The following is a 14,168-nucleotide window of genomic DNA, read 5'->3' as shown; positions in this document are numbered from 1 at the left end:
AACAGCTCAAAGACTGTTCCATGTTCAAGAAGCTAAAATACACCAAATTTGCCAGTTTGACTGGCAGAACACTCAAAAAGCATTCTGCATATCACCACTTATGAATGTTACTAAGTGCACAGACCAGGATAATTTTTATGTACATATTTAATCCCAGGGTATACTCAGTTCCAAGGAAGAAATACCTTTTGTAATATTCCTAAACCTATTTAGGTATCCCCTCAAGGGGAATCAGCTGAATATTTTCTAAATCCATATTGGTACCTCCAAGACAGCAACACTTTCTACAAAGTGTGCTAAAAACAGGCATGCCAAAAATACTGTTAGATATACAATAGCATACACAAAGTAGCACTTAACTCAAAGTGTGCCGTTCAAGTTCTCACATTTCAGAGAAAAATCTCCTCTTTCCTGCCTGTACAAATTGCAATTCATACATTTCCTAATTCCAAAGTCTTTGGCCAAACAAACACATCAAATGTCGATGACCTTACCAAGCCCAAATCTCCAGCCTACTACTGCCAAGTTCTGAATGACCGAACGGTCATTTTAGAATACTCACGCCTAAGAAGTTCTCAGTCGGGAACGACAAACACTTGGAGGATCAGATCAGGAAGACCAGAAATATACTGGGCTGCAAAGATAAAGAATCTCCGTGCGCAGGGTACCTCCTTAGTAGATTCCTGTCCTGTCCTCCTCAGTAGATTCCTGTCTCCCATCAAGACCACTCCCTTGGATAGCTGCTCCTCCAATTAGGTCCATGTTTGGGCACCATTTGAAGAAATAGAAACCTTCTAAGGGGTTCACTGATACACCTGGTCCTTAAACCAACAAAGAAGAGATTGGCACGGAAGCTGTAATATAAAAACAATGCATTTATTAACCTCACATGAGGGAGACAGCGTCACACAGTACCCTCAGGCCACTGTCGGAGACAGTCTAAGGAGTACAGAGAACAGGGGCCTTATATGTGCATTTTTTACATAGTCAGCATAAAACCAAGGGGAGGTCCTGGCACATACAAGAATACTATTTGACTAATATAGTATACAAAATTTGCTTGCTCAACAAAGTGGGAGGAGAGACTAAACTGAACACATCAGTAAGAATAGTCAGACAGTTCTACACTAGGGGCAGGTGCATTCTACCAGCTAGGCCTTTCCGAGCATGTGCAAGGCTCTGAAAGAGGGAGAAAGCACATGGCGAGCACATGGCTAGCTAAAATGGGTGCCAAGGATAAAATGGCTTTCAGCTCATGCTAACAGCCATTCCTGCAATGTTTAACAAGTTCATTCTTCAGCAAAGATTGTGCGATCACCAGGGGGTGGTAGATGGTATTGAGATTGATGGGAGTGGTGGCTTTAGTTGAGAGAACGACCCCAAGGTATTCAAAGGTCTGAAAGGTTATAGGTTGTAGTGCAATGAGGTAAATTTATTACATAGGGATTCCATCTCACTTGACTCAAATCGTGCCCTATGTGGTTTAAATGGAAAATGTGTTTTTTTCAGATTATACAAAGGTTGCAGTGCTAATTTAAATTCTCAATGGAAAGCATCATTGTTATTGTACTGATTCGAGGGGGAGAGGCTGAAAACTTTTGATAATTTACCTGATCTAGGGGATGAGGAGGATGAGAGCTTGAATGTGTTAAAGTCTTGGCCCACTTACACAATTCTATCCGGAGGTGACAGGTCTTTCTAGTAGAGTGAGCGGTGAAGGGAATCAGATCATTGGTCATCATTTCAATACAATGCAACCAATGTGGCTACACATTAAGCTACTTAACTCTTTCAGACACATGCATCAATGTTGGCTTTTGTGATTTCTTAATTGCGATTTTTAAGGAATCGCAATTAAGGAATCGCAAAAGCCTATGTATGTAGAAATTGCTTAAAAAATTGCGATTTCTAAACATTCCTTAATTGCGACTCGCAAATTGCGAGTTGTAATTAAGGAATACCTCCCCATTCATTCCTATGGGCCTAGCGGCCCATAGGAATTAATGGGAACACGCAAATTGAGAATGAAATTTCAAGGGTGCCAGGGTGTCAAAAGGAAAACCTGTTGCACCCCTGAAATCTGCATGTGAGTACATCTTGCACACACACACATGCCCTTTAGTGCATTTTTCAAAGTTTTTGCAAATTACCATGAATTTCAACTTCATGGTAATTTGCGCCCCCTAGTAGCCAATTGCTACTTCAACATGGTTCTTGCATTGCATTTAAGGAATTGCAAAATGCGATTCCTTAAATGCAATCACAATTTGAGAACTCGCAATTAATTGCAAATTCTCAAATTGTGAGGGCCTTGACCCTTGATGCATCAAGTTAATTTTGCGATCACAAATGGCCGATTTGTGCCAATCTCACCGTTTGCGATCGCAAAAGGCATTGATACATGTGGCTGTTTGATCTGAGTTTAGTAGATTTAATTATAACTTTAGAAACAAATCAATATAGATTAGTCTCAGTATAATTGCATAAAAATGCAAAAAGATCCATGTATGTCCAAATCTCCTTTAGAGATGTACCCTATATAGTACAAAGCAAACGACTAACTCCAAAATAATCATGAATATTATCAGAAAGAAGAAATGAAGGTTAACTTGCATCAGATGATTCTCTTTAACGAGCATGAGTAAAGTAACTTTCCCTGTACTACCTTAATACAAAAGCATTTGGGAAGTGCCTAATCAAATGAGGTAAGAAGAAGGTTTCAGTAGAAAACACTCAGAAGATGGGTCAAGTAGCTAAAAACCACACATGCAGAAGCATAGGTCTGTTCCCTAAGACCCAAGACGGACTCTTTTCCTAACAAAACACAACACATAATATCATCTGGCGTCAATGTGACACTCTCATGTGGCTCCACCGTGGGACTTTCACCACCTTTCTCAGCCTGATAGCACATTATCTCTTCTTGTCCTTGGCAATTCCCCTCCCGTGAGAACTCTGCTCCTCACCTATTACAGAAAATCCCTCCTGCCTTCTCATGCTTTTCTATCTCCTTGCACAAAATTCTTTTATTCTAAAAAATGAGGCTTATTCACACCTGCAATAGAAACAACCTAGCAACATACATTCCATAATAAAGGCTAAACAAGAATTACATTTCAAATCTTAATGTGAGCAGCATTTAAAAAAAATTCTTCTTGAGGCACAGTTTTACTATGTTAACGTGGACAAGGTTACAGAATGTTTGTACCTATCTACAAAAATAATAAATGCAACTGCTTAAAGCATGAATAAATGCAATGAATTATAAATGTCTCAGTGTAAATGCACCTACACTTAATTAATTCAATTTACATGTGTAAACATTGAACATTTGTTGCACACATCCTAATTAAGTATCACACAGTAGGGCATTTCATGTTATTTTCTCTTGTCACATTAATGCATAACTTGTCATGCAACTCTATTAATTACATTCTAAATACACGTATTTCAAACAAAATACCTTTTAACATATAATACTCTCCTCCCTTTGTACATTAGTCACAACAGACTATATTTGAGTACTGAATAGGTATGAATTTGGTGCACTCCTACATTATCTCCAGATGGGATCAAAATTACACTTTCTCAATCCCGCTCTGATGGCGAATCAAGCCATCACAAATCTATTATCTTATTGCCTGATCTTATTGGGTTTTGTGAAGTTAAATCCTTGTTATGGCAATTACTGTGCTTTTGAACTCTTCCAACCGTTCATTTCATTATAATAATCATCCTGATTTCTTTCCGGTCTCAAATCCTCTCCTTTTCTTGAAATCCATTTCTGCTTTCTGTACCTCTGGTATACTTTCAATCCCACAGCCAAGAATACTGCACAAAGAGCAATAATAACACTTCCCAAATATGTGAACCATCTTCCTAACAAAGTGAGGGGATTATTTACAAGCCCATTGCACCACCGGTGCTTCACATTTTTGAATGAACTGGTGGTGCATTGTGCCTGCCCATATATGCAAGGCCATAAAAAGCCACCCTGCGTGGCATATCATGGCCTTGTCAATATGGCCCACTTTCACACATTACTCAGTGTGAAAGCGGCCTGCCATGGGTGTTGCTGTGGGTGTTTCCACGCAACATCCATGGAACCTGATGCATTCTCAGATTTACAAGGTTTTGTAAACCTTGGAATGCATCAGATTTCTAGCCTCCCAGGGGAGGCGTAAGGGAGGCATTTTTCCTTTTTCTATGTGTGCTACATTCTGCAGCACACATAGAAAGAGGAAAACATCTCCTTTCATTGTTTTGTGCAGAAAGGTGTCCCTTCCTGCACAAAAACAATCACCTCTACAATGCTGACACCCTTGCACCATGGTGCAAGGGTGCCTATGTTGGTGCATGGAAGCCCATTGTGTACCAGCGCAGTGGAAAAGAACATTATTTGTGCCGCATCTTGCAGACATAAGTGCAACACTGTTGGACCTTTAACACCTGGCATACTCCGCCCTACTTTGCGTGCAATATGTCAAGGGAAGCCTATTTTAGAAAATCATAGCCTTGATAGCAATCATCTCAGTATTTACAAGCAACAAAGACCAAGCAGTATTAGTAGACAACCTATCAACTACAATAGAAAACTTTCTAATCTTAATGTAATTGAATATCAACTGTATACTTGGTATGATAGCTCCATAAATATCTCCTACTATCTCTCCAGCAGAAGCATCTCATTTAGATCTGGACCTTTCCTCCCACACAGGGTGATCACAATTCTCAACATGATAAACCTTTGGGAAAACAACCCCTACACAACATGGGCCATTACATTTACTTGGCAATTTAAAATAGGCATTCTTTCAACAGACAAAATAAACTCCAGGAATCACAGGGTCTGTGCCTTCCAAAAATAACTTCCAAGATCCTTTAATCTCAAAAGTATGATCACAGAATAATGCACAACGAAGGCCCCCCATTCTTAGACCACTTCTGAAACCGCACCAGTCCAGTAGACAACTAAGATCTAACTCCCTATCTCTCGTGAGCGTCCCTAGGATTAGGAAGGCTAGAACTGGCGGTCGCCTGTTCTCTTACAACGCCCCCAGATTGTGGAACTCCCTTCCACTCTCTCTGAGGCAAGAACATAATCACCTTAGTTTCCGGAAGCAAATAAAAACCTGGCTCTTCCCTTGATCACCTCTCCCTTGCTTCCCCACCTTGCTGGATCTATGGTCACTAGCGCTGGGATGCCCTAGGGTAGCTATGCGCTCTATAAATCCCAAATCAAATCAAATCAAATCAAATCACATTCACTTTCTCCAACAGGAATGATGTCATGTGTTTTTTTCTCATTATGTATGCGCAATTTCCCTTGGTTTTAACTATCTAATGTCAATGCTCCCGCGTTTCCTGCTGTCTTGTGCTCCACTTCTTCTTGTAACCAAATAACTATCTTAATTCCAATAGCTGCATTTGCCTTTACTGCTTTATATCTACCTTCTACTTGTTCCAGAAATGTATTTTCTATATCAGTAAGAATGCACGCCAAAATATATCTGTGTACATAAGCTGTATCTAGTGTTTTAGTTGGTGCAAAATATCTACTATCTGTTTCTGCATTCTGACCATAGGAATGTTTGTTCAAGTGTTTAAACAGCAGGACTTCTGAAAAAACTAGATAATAATTTGAATAATAGTACTGGAAAGGTCCCTGACTATAACATATGCTCAATAGCAGACTACTTGCAATGCCATCCATCAACGGAGGGTGATGTTAGGTAATGCACTCAGCCATTGAAGAAGGAAATTGCATGCAAACATAACAATCTCTGGCGTCTATAGTTTGTATATTTTCTTAAAGCAAATTACTAAATTAAATGTATAATCTCCTCTCAAAAAATCAGTATGTAAATTTCGCCCCTCTAGTAAATAGAATTCTCCACCTTGTTTATGTTTTGGTTTCTGTAGAACTATATGTTTTTCTTCTTTGACCATAGTTGGTCTCAAGCTCAATCCTACAATTAGTGATATCAGGCCTACCTCTAATATGATCAGTAATGCAACTGTGCTGTACCTATGTCAATGACTATTAATATTCGGTTCTACACTATTTAGATTCAGACCAATTGGGTAGAGAAGTAGCAGCAACAGATTGTCCCTTGTGCAAACAGCAAACAGTCTATATTTTTTTGTGAATCAGATCTTTCGTTTCAAATTTATTCACACTATGCACAATCTTCATGAGGTTTCCCTAACCCTACTCTGTGTTTTTCTAAATCCAATCCCTACTTTTATTCTTCTTCCACTCGGACCGAGGTATTTTTCCTTAAGCAACAATACAAAGGTCATTCAATATCTCTAATAAGGTAAGGATCATCTTCATCGATAGCCATTTCCAGGTACTTTTCTCTCAGTTCAGCAACCCTCTAGGGAAACTCCTGCAAATTCAAATGAGGGAATTCAGTTTCATTCAATATCAGGTTCCTTAAACTACTCCGTCTTGTTGTGTACAGAGGGGCAAAAGTAAGAAGGATGGTCAATCTACCCTCCAGAAGTCTCGGGAGAACGTCTACTATTAACCCAGAACTCCCATTCCTTCCCCTCTATGTCATTAGTAACCAGGTAAATCCACTCAGGAGAAGAGTACCTCCGAAGAGGCACCCTCAGTCTTTTAGATTTTCGAAGGCTTGCCCTTTCACCTTCATCTTCACTCTGCTTCGACTCACCAGAGTCTTCTGATATGGCTGCAAGAGTTCTCTCCAAGGACAACTTCAATCTTACCCTCTCCTTGTCCTTAGGCCAGCTTTTTTTCGCCACTCATGATTCCACAGAAGTAGTTCCTTTGTAAGGGTGAGAATCCGCTTCATTCACCAGCACTGCATCAGCTTCATCAGGTTAGGACTCAAATTTCAGAATCATTGGGCCCAATTCACGAAGTAATCTGAGTCAAAATCCTAACTTTACGACTTTCGGTATTCACAAAAGGCATTTAGGAGTAGTAAAGGTGGGATTTTGTTTCAGTTAAACTTAAGTTTTGGTCTTAAGTTTAAATTAAGTAAAACATAAGTTTAACTGAGATAAAATCCGAACTTTACTACTCCTACATCCCCTTTGTGAATACGGAAAGTTGTAAAGTTAGGATTTTGTCTCAGTGAAACTTAAGTTTTGGTCTGAAGTTTAACTTAAGACCAAACTTAAGTTTAACTGAGACAAAACCTAACTTTACTAATCCTAAATACCCTTTGTGAATACCAAAAGTTGTAAAGTTAGGATTTTGTCTCAGTTAAACTTATGATTTGGTCTTAAGTTTAACTTAGGACCAAACTTAAGTTTAACTGAGACACAATCCTAACTTTACTACTCCTAAATGCCCTTTGTTAATACCAAAAGTCATAAAGTTAGGATTTTGTGTCAGATCACTTTTGTGAATCCGCCCAATTGTGGCCACTCTCTGATTGCTAAAGTGCTGTCTCAGGCTCCGTCCAGTCCCCTGCATGTTGGCTAACCTCATATTGTGGCTTTGCGACCGCAGCTAGCGTCCATTTGAGGAGAGGTGCTCCTTCTCGCTCATGGAGACAGGGGACTTTACATATGTGGGGTGCATGCACCCATTTTGGAAAACCATTACACTTCACAGGTGTGGTAGTGATTGAAATAAGCTGTTACGGACCACAGCAACCAGGCTCAAGGCCATTCTTCCTTACTTGTATAATCACTACGAACCAGTCTACGGACTAAGATTGTGGCACTGCTGTGGCGGTGTAGTAGTTGCGTCAGCCTCATGAGTTTCAGAACGAACCATGTCAGCCAATCCTTTCCAGTATACGAGTACCAAATCATCTGTGATGATTACTAATATATTGTTGGGCACAGCAGGCAGTCTCATAGCTCTCCCCATGATGATCTCAAGGGGCGAGAGTCCTTTTCTCCGATCTGGGACCCTACAAAGACTCATCAGTACAAGAGGAAAAGCATCAGGCCCTTTCAAAGATGTTGAAGCACACACTTTAGCAATTCTAGATTTCAAAGTGCTGTTGACTCACTCCACGATACCTGAAGCTTCTGGCCAATAACTACAATGCAATCTCTGCTCCACTTGCAATGCTGCACATAAGATGCTCAGGGTCTCATTAATAAAATAGATTCCTCTGTCTGACTGTAATGAGGTTGGAAAACTGACTCATGAGATAAGTTCCCTCAGTATCAATTTAGCTACAGCGAGGTTATCACATCTCCTAGTCAGATAGGCTTTCACCCAACATGAAAAGATGCACACCACCACTAAAATGTACCTCAATTCATTGAACACTGGCATTTCCACAAAGTCCAACTGCATCCTGTTGATGGGACCTCCAGATCTCCTTATGTGACTCAGTGTTACAGCAGTTCACTTTCCCACTTTCTGACAAATTACACACTGATAACACAATGTATCAGCCATTGTTTGAATTCCTGGGTAAAACTAAGTCTGCCTAAACAATCTCATCATGGCATCCTCTCCTATATGCATCGAACCATGATACTACCTCATCATTGGGGGCAGCAAGCTATTAGGTAATTCTGGTCTTCCATCTCCTGAAACCCAAATTCCATCATCTTGGTTCACACAACCCGCTCTTATCCAACTTTGTTGCTCTTCCTCAGTAACCTCCTCATGCAATCTCATCACTTCCTGCCATATATCAGCAATTGCCATCAAAAGGTTGAAGTTGATTTTGTCTGTTTCCTCATTTGTGTAATCACCATTAAAAGTATAGGCATTTATTGCACAGTAACATGTGACTTCGTTGGCAAACCGGTTGCTAATCATCACAAAATCATTCCCTTTACAATGAGCAGGACACTTAACAGCGGCAATTTGTGCAGGCATTTGGAGGGCTTCTAACAGTTTTCACCCATACTGGCTATCTGTGAATTTGGTTACTTTTAGCTGGTCTGAAAGGCAGTATGCTCTGGTAAGGGAAATAAAAATAAATAAATTCTGCCACCTTCATGGAGAGTAATCCTTGAACCCAGGCACTTCACCTTCTCCTGCAACAGTACAGACAGCATAGGCAGCTCTCAGGTTTCCATCTTTGTCCCTGAGTCAAGAGCCATCCACATACAGAGTGTGGTCAGAATCAGGTATCGGCTCATCAGAAATGTCAAGAGGGGATAGGTGCTTAGTTCAGTGACATCATTATGAAAACGCAATTACCAACTACACACTTCTCTAGATCCTCCAATTTTGAGGAAAAAAACAAATGAAACTCCTAGGTTAATTGGGTGTATTTCATTCGTACCCTTTTATTCTATTATTTAAAGTTTTTTTTCATTTTGTCATGTGTGGAAAGGACACTAAACGTTTTTACAATTTACACATAAAAACAATACATTTCAACAACATATATTATATACAACATTTATATATGCACAAATACTTATTGATATATACACAAATACTTTATCTTCATATAGAGTGTTTTATTGTACACACTCTCTTTAAGACAAAAGTCACGCTTTGGAATAAAGGTTTCAATAAACAGCAAACAAATGCAAAAGAGGATTTTTTGAGAAAGACCATAAATCAATTCTTTGGTCTGTTAAGCAATTGATGTCTATTTCCTTTATATGCCGACGCGTTTCGAACCCGATGATTTCACTTCTCAGGTTCTCCTCAGGGCTCTGTCTTTTAAGTTTATCTAGAAGTGTGTATAAAACAAAAAGAATTATTGATTGATTTATCTGCCTTTCTTAAGCTTCCATTTATTGTGTCCAAATGTCACTGTTTTTACCTGTTTTCCAGCTGTCGCTGGTCCGCAAGTCTTATTTTACACTCGACTGGTTAGCTTGGTCTTTAAACCTATAACCAAGGTAGGACATATTGTAATTCTCAATTCTTTCTGACAGATCGACAGTATCTCTGCACAAGCTTTATCTGGACATACCTCAATATGTACTGTTCTGACCATCTTCCCTTTCTGTATGTTTTAAGTGTTGGTACTCTTCCTTTCCGGTTGTTCACAGCCTAGAAATGAAAAAGCGCTCATATAATTCCCTTTTGTAATAATTTCTTACTTGTTAAGTGGCGTTCACTACCCTTCCAGGCATACCTTATGGGTTCTGGTTCTCCCTCATGTGCTGCAACAATCCTACGTATTGGACCCTCGGGCGGCTATTTCTACTTTGAGCCGTGGGACAATTGCCTGTGTGTTAAAGAATTGTCTTTAGTTCAAGTATCGTTCGGGTTATGCACATGAATCTACTCAATAACCTGGGTTCTACCTACTTGCTTCCGCTGCGATCCGGTGACTGCTTCATCAATCTGTGGATGCGGCGTCCATAGTGGGAAGTGTATTATAACGTGGCTGTGCGTCACTTCGACCTGCACGAACCATGGCGGCCATCTTTTAGTGGGTTTTCTAGATGGTGTAGAGGGTTGATTACGTGTTGATTACGTGTTGGGTGAATGCATTTTTATGAAATAGACCTAACAGGTTTTCTGGTTCTCATTTGTGATTTCTTTCAGTCGAAAAGATAAAAGTGGTTTACCCAATCCATTAAGTAGGGTAATTAATTATCTAGGTTTGGTGGCCATCTTGCAGTATGTACCTGGTACATTATGTTTTAATCTCTCTCTGGTTAGATGTATGTGATTCAAATTTGTGCAGATCTTACAACCTTGACATTTCAGATAACGAATTTAGACCAGTGAGTGCACTATTAAATTTTAGTATCAAGTACGCCTCTTTCTGAAACAGTATCTTTTCAGGATCCATCATTATTCTCGATTGTTGTAAAACAAACAAGATTGACCATTTGAAATCATTTTCTGTGTGGTTGTTTTCCACAAAATGTTCGACCATGGGAGCAGTTAGGACTTTGTTCTTTATTCGTGATTTATGTTGAGTTATGCGGATATTGGCTTGCTGACTTGTCTTGCCAATATAAATTTTTGAGCATGGACACACAATCACGTACACGACATTTTGTGTTTTACATTTCGAAAAACACAAATGCTTCCACCTCACAGTTCCATGTTGGAATTCTTTCCCTTCCATTGTGTTGCCGCATGCCGCACGGCAGCCACACTTGTGATGTCCCTCAATGGGTTTCAGCCCCCACTGGCACAATAAGTCACTTTTAGGTTTAGGTAATGCTACATCTGCCCACACTATTTGTTGCCCTATGCTTCTATTTCTCCTGTATGCAAAGAGCGGACGAGGAAATGGGCTGCCCAAACTTTCCAGTAGGTGCCAGTTTTTTAAGACCATCTGTCTCAGCTTGTTAGTATCAGGCCCAAATGTAGTCACACAGACTAATCTATCTAATTCAGATTTTGTTTTAGTCTGCAGAAGGCATTCTCGAGGTGTACAACATGCCCTCTTATATGAGTGCTTTAGCAATTTTCGAGGGTACCCTCTGCCTTTCAATTCTTCACAGAATGTTTCAGTATGTTGTTCGTATTCAGACAGCTCCGTCTTCTTATACGGAGCAGTTGGCCATATGGTAAGTTGGCCTTCAAGTTTCTTGGGTGGGCACTTTGGTGGTGTAACATTGTGTTTTTATCGGTCTTTTTTCTAAAGAGGGAAGATATTAGCCGCCCCTCCGAGCAGGTAATTTCCACATCTAAAAACATAATTTTGGTGTCACTATATTCCATTGAAAATTTAATGTCTTGGTGTCTTGCATTAAGCCATAGGTAAAACTCCACCAACTTCGTGTGGCTCCCCTGCCACAGGAGCCACACATCGTCGATGTAGCGTAGCCACTGTTTTATGTGGTCGCTATATGGGTTCTTGCTGTCAATGAACCTTCTATATGGACATCTCTGGGGCATAAGGGCATCCCATAGCAGTACCTTTCGTCTGCATAAAAAATTGTTCATTAAATCTGAAATAATTCTTTCTCAGAGCTATTTCTGCTAGTTTTAAAATAAAACTAGTGGGAACTCGGTGTGGTCTTTCCAGAGATTCCAGATATAGTTCTATTACCTCCAGTTCCTCATCCTGGGGAATCTGGGTGTAAAGGGACGTTACGTCCATTGTTACTAGTAGTTGCGAGGTTGGATTGAATTGGTTGAATTGAATTCAGTTCCCTCGACTTTTACCAGAAAGTCCATGGTGTCTTTTAGGTATGATTTTACTGTACTCACAAATGGTTTCAAGAAGAAATCTACATATTTTGCGAGCGGTTCAAGACAAGAGTCACAACCAGAGACGATAGGTCGTCCTGGGGGCTCGTTCAAATTTTTATAAATTTTTGGGAGGAAATAAAGGATTGGAGTCCTTGGGAATTTTTTAATTAAAAATTCACCTTCTTTTGTACCCACATAGCCATTATCTATCCCTTCTCTGACAATATCAGCTATTGCCCCTTGTATGTTTTTAACAGGATCTTCTTTGAGTGTTCTATACCAAACTTTATTGCCGACCTGTGACCGCGCTTCTGGCAGATATTTATCTGTTGGCCAGAGGACGACCCACTAAAAGATGGCCGCCATGGTTCGTGCAGGTCGAAGTGACGCACGGCCACGTTTTAATACACTTCCCACTATGGACGCCGCATCCACAGATTGATGAAGCAGTCACCGGACTGCCGCGGAAACAAGTAGGTAGAACGCAGGTTATTGAGTAGATTTATGTGCATAACCCGAACGATACTTGAACTAAAGACAATTCTTTAACACACAGGCAATTGTCCCACGGCTCAAAGTAGAAATAGCCGCCCGAGGGTCCAATACGTAGGATTGTTGCAGCACACGAGGGAGAACCAGAACCCATAAGGTATGCCTGGAAGGGAAGTGAACGCCACATACCAAGTAAGAAATGATTACAAAAGGGAGTTATATGAGCGCTTTGACATTTCTAGGCTGTGAACAACTGGGAAGGAAGAGTACCAACACTTAAAACATACAGAAAGGGAAGATGGTCAGAACAGTACATATTGAGGTATGTCCAGATAAAGCTTGTGCAGAGATACTGTCGATCTGTCAGAAAGAATTGAGAATTACAATATGTCCTACCTTGGTTATAGGTTTAAAGACCAAGCTAACCAGTCGAGTGTAAAATAAGACTTGCGGACCAGCGACAGCTGGAAAACAGGTAAAAACAGTGACATTTGGACACAATAAATGGAAGCTTAAGAGAGGCAGATCAATCAAAACAAAAATTCTTTTTGTTTTATACACACTTCTAGATAAACTTAAAAGACAGAGCCCGGAGGAGAACCTGAGAAGTGAAATCATCGGGTTCGAAACGCGTCGGCACATAAAGGAAATAGATATCAATTGCTTAACAGACCAAAGAATTGATTTATGGTCTTTCTCAAAAAATCCTCCTTTGCATTTGTTTGCTGTTTATTTAAACCTTTATTCCAAAGCGTGACTTTTGTCTTAAAGAGAGTGTGTACAGTAAAACGCTCTATATGAAGATAAAGTATTTGTGTATATATCAATAAGTATTTGTGCATATATAAATGTTGTATATAATATATGTTGTTGAAATGTATTGTTTTTATGTGTAAATTGTAAAAACGTTTAGTGTCCTTTTCACACATGACAAAATGAAAAAAACTTTAAATAATAGAATAAAAGGGTACGAATTAAATATACCCAATTAACCTAGGAGTTTCACTTGGTTTTTTCCTCAAAATTGTAGGATCTAGAGAAGTGTGTAGTTGCTAATTGTGTTTTCATAACTATTACCCATGGTCCAACCAACTGCATGTCCCAGGACCTGACTCCTTATGTTTTTCAAATAGTTCAGTGACATCAACACAGTCATAAACTACTTCAATTTCATCCACATCACAATCAGGAAAGGGCATCAGGGTTGTGGGATTTAGAGTGCAACATCTTTTCAGGGTCACATTCTCTGCTCTCAAGATCAACTGCTCATTCCTAGTGAGCCTGCTATTTGTCAAGTGTTGAGTATGTTTTCTTAGCAAAATCTCTACTGAGTGGGGAACATAGGCAGTCAAAGGATGGCCCATCGCAATGCTTCCACATCTCTCTATGCAGACACCTGTTGCAGCAACAGATTTGAGACATATGGGCAACGCTGATGCTACTGCATCTAAAGTTGCGGAAAAATAGCCACTGGTCTATGAGCACTTCCCTGATTCTGTGACAATACTGAGAGTGTACAAACTTCTTGTTTTTTGCCAAAGAGCCAAAATGCTTTGTTGTAATCTGGCATTCCTAGTGCAGGAGCAGGACATAGGCTTTCTCTCAG

This window comes from Lissotriton vulgaris, chromosome 7 (assembly GCF_964263255.1).
Source record: "Lissotriton vulgaris chromosome 7, aLisVul1.2, whole genome shotgun sequence".
In the NCBI taxonomy this organism is placed as follows: domain Eukaryota; kingdom Metazoa; phylum Chordata; class Amphibia; order Caudata; family Salamandridae; genus Lissotriton; species Lissotriton vulgaris.
Note: the sequence above shows the minus strand (reverse complement) of the source record.